At 38.9% G+C, this 13,710-nt stretch overlaps 2 protein-coding genes across 2 annotated transcripts in view; both read right to left on the bottom strand.

Moving 5' to 3' along the window:
• The window catches only part of MRPS6 (mitochondrial ribosomal protein S6), a 66,185-nt gene that overhangs the window by 51,519 nt on the left and 956 nt on the right, over positions 1-13,710 (bottom strand). The window lies entirely within an intron of this gene.
• SLC5A3 (solute carrier family 5 member 3) overlaps positions 1-13,710 on the bottom strand; it is a 33,993-nt gene that overhangs the window by 19,663 nt on the left and 620 nt on the right. The gene's annotated exons all lie outside the window — the stretch shown is intronic.

Below are 13,710 nucleotides of genomic sequence, written 5' to 3' on the forward strand. Positions count from 1 at the left end.
GTAATCCCTAATGAAGTAATGTCCCTAGGCAATGATTACAATGGATGCTAGAACCCTTAGGTGAAAGAAAGTTTGATGGGAACTTCAGAATGGATGCATGAAGCTGTCAACACCTACACCCATCAAGAATTAATCTTATTTCTAAAGGCAGACATGAATGCTATACCCAGGAACACTTGCAAAAACATCAAGTAAATACAACCTGTGGATGCTTGGATTCAGATTCAAGCAAATCAACTGTAGAGAAGCAACTGAGACAATTCAGGGCATCTGAATATGGATATTACATGTTAAGGAATTGTAGTGAGGTAGCATAAAGGCACTGTGGTTTTTTGTTTTTGTTTTTTAAGCCCTTACCTTTTAGATACATGATAAATATTTATAGGAGAAATTTTATATCTGCATTTGCTTTAAAGTACTCCAGCAATAACTGATTCTGAATCATCAATAAATGCTAAATCCAGTGGAAGACTGCTGGAGAAAAGAATATTGAGTCTCAATCAAGTTTGTCACTCCATAAATCACTTAATAATTACTAAAGGAAAAAAGGTACATTTATAATGGAACAATCTGGTGGATATCACCTAAACCAAATAATTGTTTGACATCCCCAACAGTGGGACAAACTGACATCCCTATGTAACATTCCTGCCAACAATGTTTAACCTAATCTCTAATCATGAGAAAGCAGCTAGACAAATTCAAATTGAGGGATTCTCCAGACCAAAGGGCCTGGACTCTTCAAAGTGACACTGTCCTTAATGACAAAGGCTTGAGAACTGCTCTAGATCAAAAAGACTAAACAACCACCAAATACATGAGCCTTGACTGAATAACGGACTGAAGAACTAAAGGATAACACTGGAATAACAAGGTAAATTAGAACACAAATTGAACATTCTATAACTGTATTGTACTGATGTCAAATCTGAGCGTAATGGTCATGCTATGGTTAGGAAGAGAGTCCTTATTCCTAAGGCATGTCAACAATGCCTGCAGCTCTCAAATGATAAAAAAGAGCCAATATGGCAAATTAGTGATCTAGGTGAAAAGCATACAGGTGTTAACTGAATGGTTCTTATACTGGTAACTCTTCTAAAGGTTTAAAATTTTAAGATAAATATAAAATACTCCAGCAAAAAAAATAAATAAATAAAGGGAAGGGGTGGTGGAGATAAAGCAAGAGTGGTAAATGGTGATAACTGCTGAAACTGGGTGATGCGTACAATACGGAGATTCGTTAAACGAGTCACCTTTACGTATGCTCGAGTCCACATCTTAATTCTCACTTCTATAAAATGGGAAAAACATGTACCTCAAGCCAACTTCATCAAGATAGATTACTAGATAAAAGTCCTGTGGAAAAAAAGTAAGCATTAAACTGTCATATGCTGTCAATTCTTTCAGGAAAGCTTGAAGACGACCTATAAAATAAAAGCCTGCTGAATTGAATGCCATGTTAATATAACCACTCCAAGACCTCTGCACTCATCCCTGCTCTTCTGCTCCCAGTTAATGGCCATGGCTCGCTCCCTCACTTTAGTCTCAGCGTTGCCTGAGCACTATAACGAAAATATAAGGCCACATTTGTCCCCTTATCCTGCTGTTTCTCTTCACAGCATTTGCTAGTTTGTCTCCCTCATTAGAATGTAAGCCCTATGAAAGCTGGAACTTTGTCCTACAGTTTAACCCTCTATTCCCCAAACACATGGTAGCACTGGCACCTACTAGGCACTCAAAACAGGTATCCTTCAGTCTAAAGGGACTTTATAGCTCTAATACCACTACAGTGTACACTGTTTTCTACAGATGCAGTGATCAAAAGTATAGCTTCTAGTTTGAGACTGCCTTTAGGATCCTGACTTGGCCCCTTACTGAGCTGTGTGGTCCCGGGTACCTTTCTGCTTCAGTTTTTTCATGTGTAAAATGGAGATCACACTATCTAACCCTTAAGATGGCTGAATATTCAAGGGGTGGAGGGAATACACACACACACATATATGTAACACACACACACACACACACACACCCTGCTTAAACCAGCCACTAAGAATTAGGTATTACAAACCATAAGATTTACAGATCTCGGACATCCAACCAGGTCAACTTGGTGGTTTACCGTCATGTTTTCTGTTCTCATCCTACTTGGCTCCAATTTTATGTTCCTAGAAGAACAGAGGCCAAGAAGTTTCTCATTTTTCCATGAGACTGAGGCCAGAAAATGTAAACACAAGAGTCTTCCTGGTAGACCAGATTCTAATTCTCCCAGGAGGCCAAGTCATAAAATAGAAGATCCTGAAATTGGGATGTTTCCTCAGGCAGATACTTTTGGTTAGAAAATTTTAAAACCTTCTCATCTTCTCCAAGGTTTAGGGAATACAGAATTTTCAAGAAGTAAACAATAGGACCTGAACAGGATAACTTTAACAGAATCTGGAAGGACTGGAAGAAATTATGCCCTGAACTGAACCTAAGAAGTGAACATAAAACTGAGGCATGGTTTTGTACATTACAAATGCAGCTGGATTTTTCTCTTACATTTCAAAGATAGAACTAGTAGACTGGTATACAAATCCAGAAAAATAAGATCAGAAGTGCTTTCCTTGGATGCCAGAAGGTAGGAGATGTTGAAATTATAAGTAGCTTCCAATTATTTCATCCTAATCACATAAAATATTTAATAAAGGAAATGATATTAGAAGGAATTTCTTTTCTTCACTTTAATCTCCTTAAACTGAATTTGCACAAAATCCTGGCCCTCAGTCTATACATAAGAACGGCATTCCTGAGGCCAATCATGCTACTAGAGTCTGGTGGACTAAAGATCATCCCTGATGGAAACTCAGTGTCTAAGGTTTTCAAGGTAGTATACTTCACAAAACTGCTTTCTCATGTAACTGCCAACAAAACAGAAGGCAAGCAGTATACCAGCACAAAAGAATGACAATCAAAACAACCTACTACTGGGTCATATATTTACTTAATAATGGTTGAAGCAATTTTTTTAAAAGGACACTTACTTAAGTACACCTTCCCTGCAACATACGCCTGGCAAAGACCTTACCCCAAAATTTCGCTTTTTATTCAGCAGCAGAAACTCACCTTGAATCCGAATCAAAACCAGTACTGAACAATGTCTTATATTCATAATTTGCACACAGGACACCTGAGCAACTGAAAACAGGACAGGTATCTGGGACTTTGGTCCTCCATCCTTCTAATACAAGCAAAGACTACACATGGGTTCCCACACGAGGACCTTCCCAGCACCTGAAATCCAAGCTCAGGTATGACCTGACCACCACACAGTCAATGTGCTCTCATACTGAAGTACATCCACAGCAATCTGGCTGTTATAGCTGCACGTGGGTTTCTACACCTGACAAAATTAAAGCATTATAATAGGCAAGGTAGGTGTCAAGGAGACACTGAAGTCTAAACAAAGACAAAACCAGGAATTTTTTTTTTTTTTTTTGGCCACGCCACATGGCTTGTGGGATCTTACTTAGTTCCCCGACCAGGGATCGAACCCTCGCCCTCAGCAGTGAAAGCACGGAGTCCTAACCACTGGACTGCCAGGGAATTCAGAACCAGGAATTCTTGATGCTAGGACAGAAGCAGGGAAATGCCACTTTATGAGCACTGAGAGCTCCAGGTCGAGGTTTTAAGTCCCTACCTTCACTTGCAATTCCATTTTTTAGCTCTCATCCACATCAACCTCTACTGAAATGTTCCCAAAGTGGGTAAGGATTCCCTTAACTAGGGCACTGTAATCATAATAAAAATGATGGGGGAGAGGGATGGGAACAAATCAACTGTATCCTGGACTTGAAAGGTAGGGAAGAACTAACTGGACCTGAGTTTATTTGCACTTTTGCTGTTATGTATCTGGAGTGAGAGTGGGGAAGTAATAAAGACAAGAAGGGCAAGTCAGTCAAGGTAATGACTTGGCTTCCATTCCATGGAAACATGAAGCCTGGCCAAAAATTATAATATTGTATCATCCTCTTGTTCTATCCTCTGACTAGAAGAGCACCTAATTTTTTTCATAGTAATCCTATATTCCAAGGATCATGTGTCATATAAGCTAATGTGAATTTCTTAGATATACCATGAGCAAAAAAATGTCATTTTCTAGATAAAGCAGTCTTTTCCAGGAAGCAGTATTTCAAACCTGGAAGGCTTTAGTACAGTGGGTGTAAACCATGCTTAAAATAAGCAATCACCCAGACATCTAAAGAAAAAGTGGACTATGGATACCAATTTCTGACAGTTCACACTAAGTCAACGCCTCAGTCTTTGTACAGCTCTCTGAAGTCTGTACGTACACTTAGCCTAAATGGGCATACATAATACACGAGTCCAGAACTAGAAACTGATACTACTTTTAAGACATGAACATGTCTGCCATTTACTAATTATTAGTCCTGCTGTAAATCAATGACCAATTAACAAGATGGGTTCTGTCAATGTGTGAGCAGCAATTTTTGTAACCTAAATGCTAAAAGAGTTCTAAAGGCAATTAAGGATGTCTTTAAAGAACATCTCAAGCCCATCATCTAAATCAGAAATTACAAGATGGCAGCCATACCTGACCAACAGATACATTTCCTTAGGTCCATGGTGCTTAAATATTTTTACTTGCGACATCTTAAAAATCAGACTTCCTGTAAAATCTGGATTTCTGGCTAAGAATAGGATAGAAAAGGACAAGCTGGCAAAACCTGGCCCACACTCCCCATGGCAATAATAGACTGTAGTGGTAAGCACCAGCACCACAAGCATGTGTGCACCCACACACACGTACACACACACACACACACCCCTACCTTCCCCCCACCCCTAGCAGCTCTACCATTTTACCACGGGCCCACCTAACTCCTTTCAGTCTTGAATTACAACACTCCAAACTATGACAAAATAAGGCTGATTCATACTTACCCAGTTTTTAAAACACCGTAGTCAAAAGAATTCAACATGTAACCTTTCTATTTCTTAGGCAACTTTGTTAAACAGCTTTCATTAACTCATGAATATATTTACACTTCACATTGCCATCTCCAAACACAATGAAAATGATTTCAAAGTTAGCAGCATTACTATTCGATCTTCTTGGTCACATTCTTGTTTCTTCATCCACTATTATACACTCACACACACACATATTTCTCAACCCTGCTTCATACAGCACCCAATACCCTACATCACCCAATATTTCATTATGCAGCTTCAGAGTAAAATAATCAGGTAGAAAAAAAGTCACAAATTAAGTCTGAAACAAAGCTGGACTTAAAAAACTGACAGTTAAGTACACATCAGTACAATATGTGCATTCTCTTGTAAATGGTCTTATTTTTGACTTGGATCACAGGTACCCCTGGCTTATAAGACAATTATTTAAAAATCAATCAAGCGTGTTAATGATGTTAACATGTTAATGTTAATGAAACATATACATTCCAGCAACATATGCTATGATGTTTAAAAAATAAAATAATAGTGTTGTATTTTAATTCCTTTATAAGAAAAAAATCTGTACCAATAGGAGTGGAAAAAAATCTCTCAAAATCAACAATTAAAAGGAAAGATGTAGTTTTATAATACATTGCTCCATCAAAAATGAAAAGTAAAATACTAACTGAAGATATCACGTAGCAGCAATCAATTAGGCTATGATCTATCTGCTCCATGTGTTGATTTTACTGAAAAAGGGTCATCCCTAAAGATTTAGCAATTGGCAATTAGCAATCAAACATTTACTGAAGATTAAAATACTAAGTTTTCCCTCCACCTGCCTCAAATCACCTGGACACTTAGTCTATCTAAAGTAATTCTTTTCTTTAGATTGTTTCCTGTTCTTCACTTTTCCCAACCTTCTCACTTAAAGAACACATTAAACCTAAGTACTAGTTATACAAGGTCAGATGAGAGAGATGAACACAAAGCCCACTTGCAAACAGTTTAGTTGTTGATGAGGAACCCCACTGCACTCAGACTGGGAAAGGCCAGTAGCTACTGAATAAACGCTGCACATCTGTCTGACAGAGGCCGTTCCAAGCAGTGGAGTTCATTCATGGGCTCCCTCACACACACATTCTACGTTTCACGGATGCAGAAGCTAGACCTTGCTTAATCAGCATGCAAGCTATTATGCAGTATGGCTCATGTTCACTAATACAAAAATTTCTGAGCAAGTACTATATTCCAGGTTTGATTCAGTCTTGGATTCTGGTAGCTTACACATAACAAAATTTATCTTTTGGAGTCTCTTCATTAAGAAAGTGGGAATAATGGAAAACTACACAATAAAGTTTGAAAACTTGCCTGAGATCACAAAGCTACTTTAATGACATACTGAACACCTACTACCTCTAAGGTCGTGTTACCATTTTATCTTCAAAGACTCTCCAACTGAGGGATCACTCCCATCTTACAGACAGAAATGAGGATCCAAGAGGGTTAAGACTCCTAGGATGTAGGTGCCAGGAACCAAAACCAGGTTCATTGTTTCTAAAGCTCTTCCTGCTGTCCCAGAGTCAGTTCTTTGTTTATTCCAACATAACACAACCAGGATCTTCATTTCGGATCTTAATTTCTTCCATTCATTTAGAAAACAAAAATCGGAGCACTTATTGAAGCAAAAGCCTTTGTATCCAAAACAATCATATACAAAAGTAGTAAGTAAAAAAGGGATTAAGGCTAAAATAGGAAATCAAAAAATCATACATACATAACATTTTATCTACATTTAACACATAAACATATTTGCCAATCTTAATATGGGGTCAAGCACTTGGAGAATGGGATTGATGATGTGGAGCTCCTTGCTGACCGAAGTTCCTGCTGCTTGATCTAAACTGTATCTATAAATGCATCATCTACAATCTCCATTCCAGTTTCATTAAAGTGGAAAGCTTTAGGAAATCTTGTAAAGCAGTCTACATACAGAATCATCCTGGGTTATTGCTATTCTTCCTCCAAAACTTTGTTATTACAGCCATATCTAATTCTACAGCCGTTATTTTAGTGACTCACCTTTATCAAGTTTTTCCAAAGAATCCAACTTGGTTTTCAGGAAAAAAAAAAGTTTGCATTCATTTCATCAGTTTACATATTTAAATTATTATAAAAGCAAGATTACCTGCCATGAAAGAGTCTTGGAAACCAACACAACTTCTGATAAGCATACAACTCTCTCAGTGCAAAGTGCACTGACTTGAAAGCAACTTACTAGCACAAGAGGTCAGCATGCTATCTCACATTCAAGAACTGTTTTAGACAGATAGAAGAGGAATCCCCATAAGGCAGCTAAGTGAACATCAACCTTGTGTGCAAAGCAGAGCAGAGGACAGAAATGAAACAGACCTGACCCTCAAGAACATGTAACCTACCAAAGGAGATATGAAACATTCACCAATTAACTGTAATACTAAGTAGAAAGTGGTCCATGTGATAAGACACAGAAACACACCATGCGAGTCCAAAGGAAATATTATACTCGTAACAGTGCAGGTCCTCAATATTTGTTTCATGTACCACATGAGTTAAAATGAACTTGAAGCATGTTTTCATGGAGATGATGGGGTAATACAGGAGGGCATTCCAAGAAAAGCAGTGTGACACAGGCACCGAAGGAAATAAAAGGGAATGGTATTTACAGGGATCTACAGCAATTCTCTTTACTTAGTACTATATGAAATGGAGAATGAAAGAAATTGAGAGATGAGGTTAAAAAAAAAGACTGGAGTCATATCACAGGTGGCCTTGGATGCCAGACTTCATTAGGAATATCTTTGAAAAAGAGCACATTTCTGAATGTGCTGTAATTTGGCAATGGTGTTGACACAATCAACTGATATGGGACGGTAATGATGTAATCAAAAAGGCATCATTATACAATGCTTTGTGACAATGGTTTGTGTTATTTCCTTAAAAATGCATCCCAATTTAATTCTTTCAAAGTATCTCAAGAACTTATATTCTTGCACTCCAAAAAGCATATTTACAGGGATTGATTATCCTCCCCCCCAGCAATATGTTAGAGAGACCACCTAAGAAACTGCAAGAATCCAAGCAAGAAACGTAAGTAGTTCAGCTAGGGCAGAGAAGAGACTATATGGGATTGAGACTGAAGGAACAAAGAGTTGGATTGGTTCAGCCACATGTGATAGAAAACAGAAGCTACAAACAGAAATAAGCTGGACAAGTTTTGGGGTAGGCAACTCATTAAGTTTGAACCACATTGAGTTTGCAGACCCAAGGGAACATCCAGGAGGCTATAACCAGCACAGAAGAGTACAAAATGCCAGAGTTCTTGACTTGTTACCAAAAAAAAGGCGAACCATATGAAGGTCAAACCACATGAAGGCAAAGGTACAGTATATAAAGAGGAGGGAAAGGAAGGAATCAAAGCAGAAATCTCAGAAAACAGCACCGTAAGAAGCTAAGAGAAATGGTGAACCTAGGAAATCATGTGTCTGTATATAAGGGATCAGCAATTTTTTTGTAAAGGACCAGATAATAAATATAAACAAATGAATAGGGTTATGTTCCAAAACACCTGCATTTATGGACTCTGATATTTGAACTTCATATAACTTTCATAAAATACTCTTAATTTTTTCCCAACTATTTAAAAATGTAAAATCCTTCCTTAAGCTCACAGACCATACAAATGCAGGTGACAGGTTGGATTTGGCCTGTGAACCATATAGTTTGCCAACTCCTGCTCTAAGTACAACAAGGATAACAGGACTGGATTAACTGTCTTTTTCCGAACTTCTGAGGGTAGTTTTTCCTTTAGATAAATTGAGAACTTACCAAATATTCATTAAATTTGAATGATTTCTTTAAATCTGACTAATTCCTTAAATTTGATTCCCCTAAGAGATTAACTACATGTGTTGGTAACATTCCTTGTTGGTTTAGAACTGCCTTCCACTAAAAAGATGTATTCCTCATCTTGAACAGACAAATTCTACCTGAACTACAAATACAGTGAAGGTACTAGATGAAAAACATTACTTCAGGATTTCCTCAATGCTTTCACACTTAGTTTTCTTTAAAGTGATTTTATAATCTAAAGGTGAGAAGATTCAATAGCAGTCTGCATCTGAAACATGTAGATTCTAAAAAGCAACAAACAGCTGTACTGAATGTGTGAGTCACGAATAACCAAAGAATTTAGTGCAGAATGTCAAACTTCTGACAAGCAGTCTTCATACATACAAACCATGTCTGGTGAGGAAGGTTTCCTTACCCCCAAGCCACTCCTTGTAAGCTCAGGGGCAGGAACAGGACTCCTTCTTCAATCACTTGCTGCGGCAATAAGCTGTAACCCAAGAAAACTTTAGTACCAAGTGAAAGTACAACATTGCCCACAAGGCTCAAGTCTTTCGTTACTGGATAACTATTTTAAGTTGCCTGATTTCAAGTAGACAAAACACAAAGGGTGATTATTAAAGATACAAGCTAAGCTGTTAAGGGAGGGCTCACAGAAGGAAAAAGAGACTAACTTAGCCATCTGACAACTAGAACAAATATGTTTCCATTTGAACTTCTGTCTGCCACCAACTGACAACAAAAGTATCACTAGGTCCTAGTTATCAAATGTTGCCAAGCAAGCCAAGCTACAATGACCTAAGGTTGGCCAGTTCCATACTTGAGTTCATTATTAGACCCTATGCCTACAAAAAGTATCTAAAATGCAAACATTTTGTAGCAATTACTTTCACAAGATCCTAAACTTGGGACACAACTCTAGAGTACACAACTTTTGCCAGGTTTTCTAACCCAAAAGGCTTGACTGAGGAGAAACAGAAGAGACTCTTCACTGCATTATCAGAAAACCTACTGCTTTGCACAGTTTTAGGAATATCACTACACTCCTATTTCTAAACTTATAAACCCAAGTCATAAATTAAACTCAGTACATCGTAAAACTCTTTACTTGCAAAGAACTAATTCAATGTTATCGTAAAATTTAAAATATAATCTGATTTTCAATGAAATTAAAAATGAAGGATATTAAACATAAAATAACTTGTGAAATCTCTTTTAATGAAAAAGAATTTGATTTCCAAAGTAGCTATCTACTTTTATTCTTATTTGAAAAATTATGCCAGAGGATATATAAATGCTATTTTATTGTACATACCTATATTCATTTAGAATTAAACTAATTATTATTTAAACCATTAACCTTTAATTCTTCATGTAAAAATTCCTAAGTAGCAATGAGAAGACTTCAGGAAAAAATATTTTCCCAGGGCTTTCACAACTCTAAATATGCCAATTGTGATCATCCTCTGGGCAAACGTGCTAAGACATGATAAAGTGTTCCTAAACTAAGTAACCAAAATATATAAATGTCCTGCATAGATCTTTTTTTAACCTCAAAATTCCTCTTCCTGAGCCTATCCCAAACGTAAAAATTTTCTACGAAGTTCACACAGCTTTTCAACACAGTGTGTGGCTTTAAAATTCAAAAATTGTCTTTTCAATCTATCTTTTACCTAGCTGAAATGAAATACCAATGTGTTAAATCAAATTTCAAAGTGAAATCAAAGGACAAGCCATTTCTCAAACTCTCAGGGGACCTCAGAACTCAGTGTCATGTCTCACCTACCAAATGCATGACCCCTCCTCCTCTATCTACCTAAACATTCCCACTGCAAGAGGTCAGGGTAGAGGTGGAGAGATAACTCACCATCTCACAGGCAATTCGTTACTTTTTCAGTTGTTAGAAAAGGTTTTCCATATGCTGAATTGAGACTGCCTGGAACCCTGCAGCTTGTGATCTTTCTTCTACAGCTATGTCCTTCCATACTACAGCCTTGAAAACTGTGTTTGCCAGAAAGGAATAGTTACGATGCTGACCGATGACAAGACTTTTCAATACCTTTTTATTCTGGAGACACTTATACCTAACAATCTACAACTGGTCTAAGCAACCACCTTTCAAATGGCTTTAGTCATCACCTTTAAAAGTCTGGTTTCACAACATCCATTACTCTACCGCATCAACTTTCAGAATTAACCACATATATCTACTTTTCACGCTAAATTAAAAACAGGGGGAACACAGAAAGACAACTTTACATACACACGTTTTAATAAAATTCAAGCTAAATGGTACCTGCAAATAAATTTCTTCTTGGGAGGGCCGGTATCTACATTCGTTAGTACACAAACTTGAAAGCGCAACACAAGCAGCGATTCATTATAATGGACTTCCAATTGCAAACTGAGAAAAAGATAGAACTGAAACTTCTAAGTGACTAACACACAATTGTATGTAGTTCAATAAAGATTCATTCTATATACTACACCCTGAAATCTTCCAATGGGGACTCCCACAAGAGTCTGTGCTACAATGCAGTGAGTCTTTAACACAAGAAATGCTGTGAGAGCCTCAACACAGTACCTGCATCTAAAATTTTAAATCTCTTCTATGCTCAGTTTTCACCCTAAAGAGAGGAGGAATGCTCTTCAGGCCTACAGAGTACCACAAAAAAGAAACAGGAAAACCTCTCTTGTTATCCAAGAAAAGACTGCAACTTCCACATCTTTTACAAGAGTTGTCTAACATAGAATATTTCCTCAATTCCAAGATACATAAATGATCTGAGGAAGGTGGGAAAGGAAAATAAGTCATCAAGGGGTACACCGTAAGAGGTATACATTTCAGAATCTAAAAATATAAAAGATATGCGTCTTAAAGTTGAGGAGTTACATAGAATAGGCTACCTGCAAGCGGAACTGCAAACCACTGCATATTAGAAGAAAGGCTTCCCCAAAGCCTGTCAGAGATATACAAGCTCATGGTGGCATTTTTCATTCATTTCCCCCAAAGTATGGATCTTATTTTAGGATCCAATTTCCCCAAATGGAAAGCAAGCAAAACTGTTCAAAACCAGTAAGTCTTTGTGTTTGTTACCCATTAACAACCTACTCAAAAACAGGTTTTATGAATACAAAAAGAGAAATTTTTTGTTGTTTAATCTTACTTTATTTAGGTCAAGGATCTCTTCAACACAACTTCATCATTGTTACAATGTCCTTATCTGTAGCCATGGAGGCCTCCGCCTCCAGGGAGGAGTTCACCTTGATTATTTGCAAAGGGCCCCTGCCCAACCTCGCCAGGGTTTCAAGGAAGGTTAATTGAATTATTATTTTAAATACACTGTACTATGTGGCTTATCTGAACTGGAGTAAAAAATGTATGATCCACACCAAAGACTGTGAATCCTGGTTGTTACAGGATACAAAAAAAAAAAGGAACACAGAGGAAATACATTTAACTAACATACTTGAAGCTCTGTTAACAAATGTACAGTACTTGGCAGTTATGCTAAAGACAAAGAAGAGTTCTGAATTTTCATTCCAAAGGTTTATGGAATGAACAAATACTATGTCTATACGTTGACTCAAATACATTGACTATTTAATGATACTTGTTTTCTCCCTAAAACAAGGTGAAACAAAAGAAATTTCAGTATCTCCATTTCCCAGGTTCTGATAGCTCCTAAAACGCATAACTTAAAGGGAGGACTTAAACTGCCACATAATTTTAAATGTTTCCTTTTTAATACTGTGCTTTTCTTTTCTTCATTGTTCCCATTCTCTTTAAGCAGTGTATTTCAGTATAGAGGAAAGAGGGCCAAGAAAGGGGCAATACTCAGGAGGCTAAACAATGCAATCTTACCCTCCCCCAAATTCAGGGAGAACAAGCTTGGGGACACAATGGCATGCCTGACCAGACTCTCCAGACCTGATCGAGAGACACTGGTGTCTTTTCCACTTTACAGTGTGCAAAGAACGGAACGATTTTCTAATGCTCTGTGATTGGCAGCGTTTCAACAGCGCTTGGACCAAGACCCCAGGCTTAACTTCCTAACAGCTCCTTTTCAAAACTGACCCAAACATGGAATGTGCCCAAGCCTCTGGCGCTGTAGGAAGCTATCTTCCCAAAGTTCGAACATCGAATTATTATCATTTTTATTATTATACCTGGAAGGGAAGGGGGGAGAGGAAAAAAAGCACACACCACACTCTACGTTACCGAATTCACGGAAGAATGGGGATTTCGGCGACGGCTTGAGGAGTACCTGACCCAGAACAGAGAACGAAGAGCTGCCTCCGGGCCGCGGGTCCCTGTCCTCGGCCACAGCGTTACCTGGAGTGAACGGACTGCAGGATCGCTTAACATCCCTCCAAACCTGAAATCCTCTACCTCAACAGCAATCAAAAGCAGAGGGAGCCAAATTTCTTCCGGAAGGCGCAAAAAAGGCCACAACTTGGATGAATGAAACTGGGCTAAGGGCACCCGGAGCAGGGCTGTCGCTGAAGTCAGAAAACGAGAAGTCAAAGATTTTTTTTTGACGTGAGAGCCGGTTCTACGCGACCGTGGTCCAGACAATCGCACAAACACGCTTTGGAGAAGGTTTTATTGAGCGCGGACGGTTCCGGGGCGGCCGGCGGAGGCGAGGCGGAGGCGGGTGGGCGGCGGAGCTGGGCCGGAGCGGGCGGCAGCGGCGGGGCCGGCGACGAGGCAGCTTCGCGACGGCGGGCGCGGGACCCGGGCCGGGGCCGGGCGCTGGCGCGTGTCCTCCCGCGGACCTTCCACTGGACTCCCGCGGGCCGCCCCGCCCCCCGTCCCCCGCCCGCCCGCCAGACCGCCCGGCGGCCGCGTGCGAGGCACACCCTCCC

The sequence above is a fragment of the Monodon monoceros genome, unplaced genomic scaffold (assembly GCF_005190385.1).
Source record: "Monodon monoceros isolate NGI ecotype Baffin Bay Population unplaced genomic scaffold, NGI_Narwhal_1 Super_Scaffold_11, whole genome shotgun sequence".
In the NCBI taxonomy this organism is placed as follows: Eukaryota; Metazoa; Chordata; class Mammalia; order Artiodactyla; family Monodontidae; genus Monodon; species Monodon monoceros.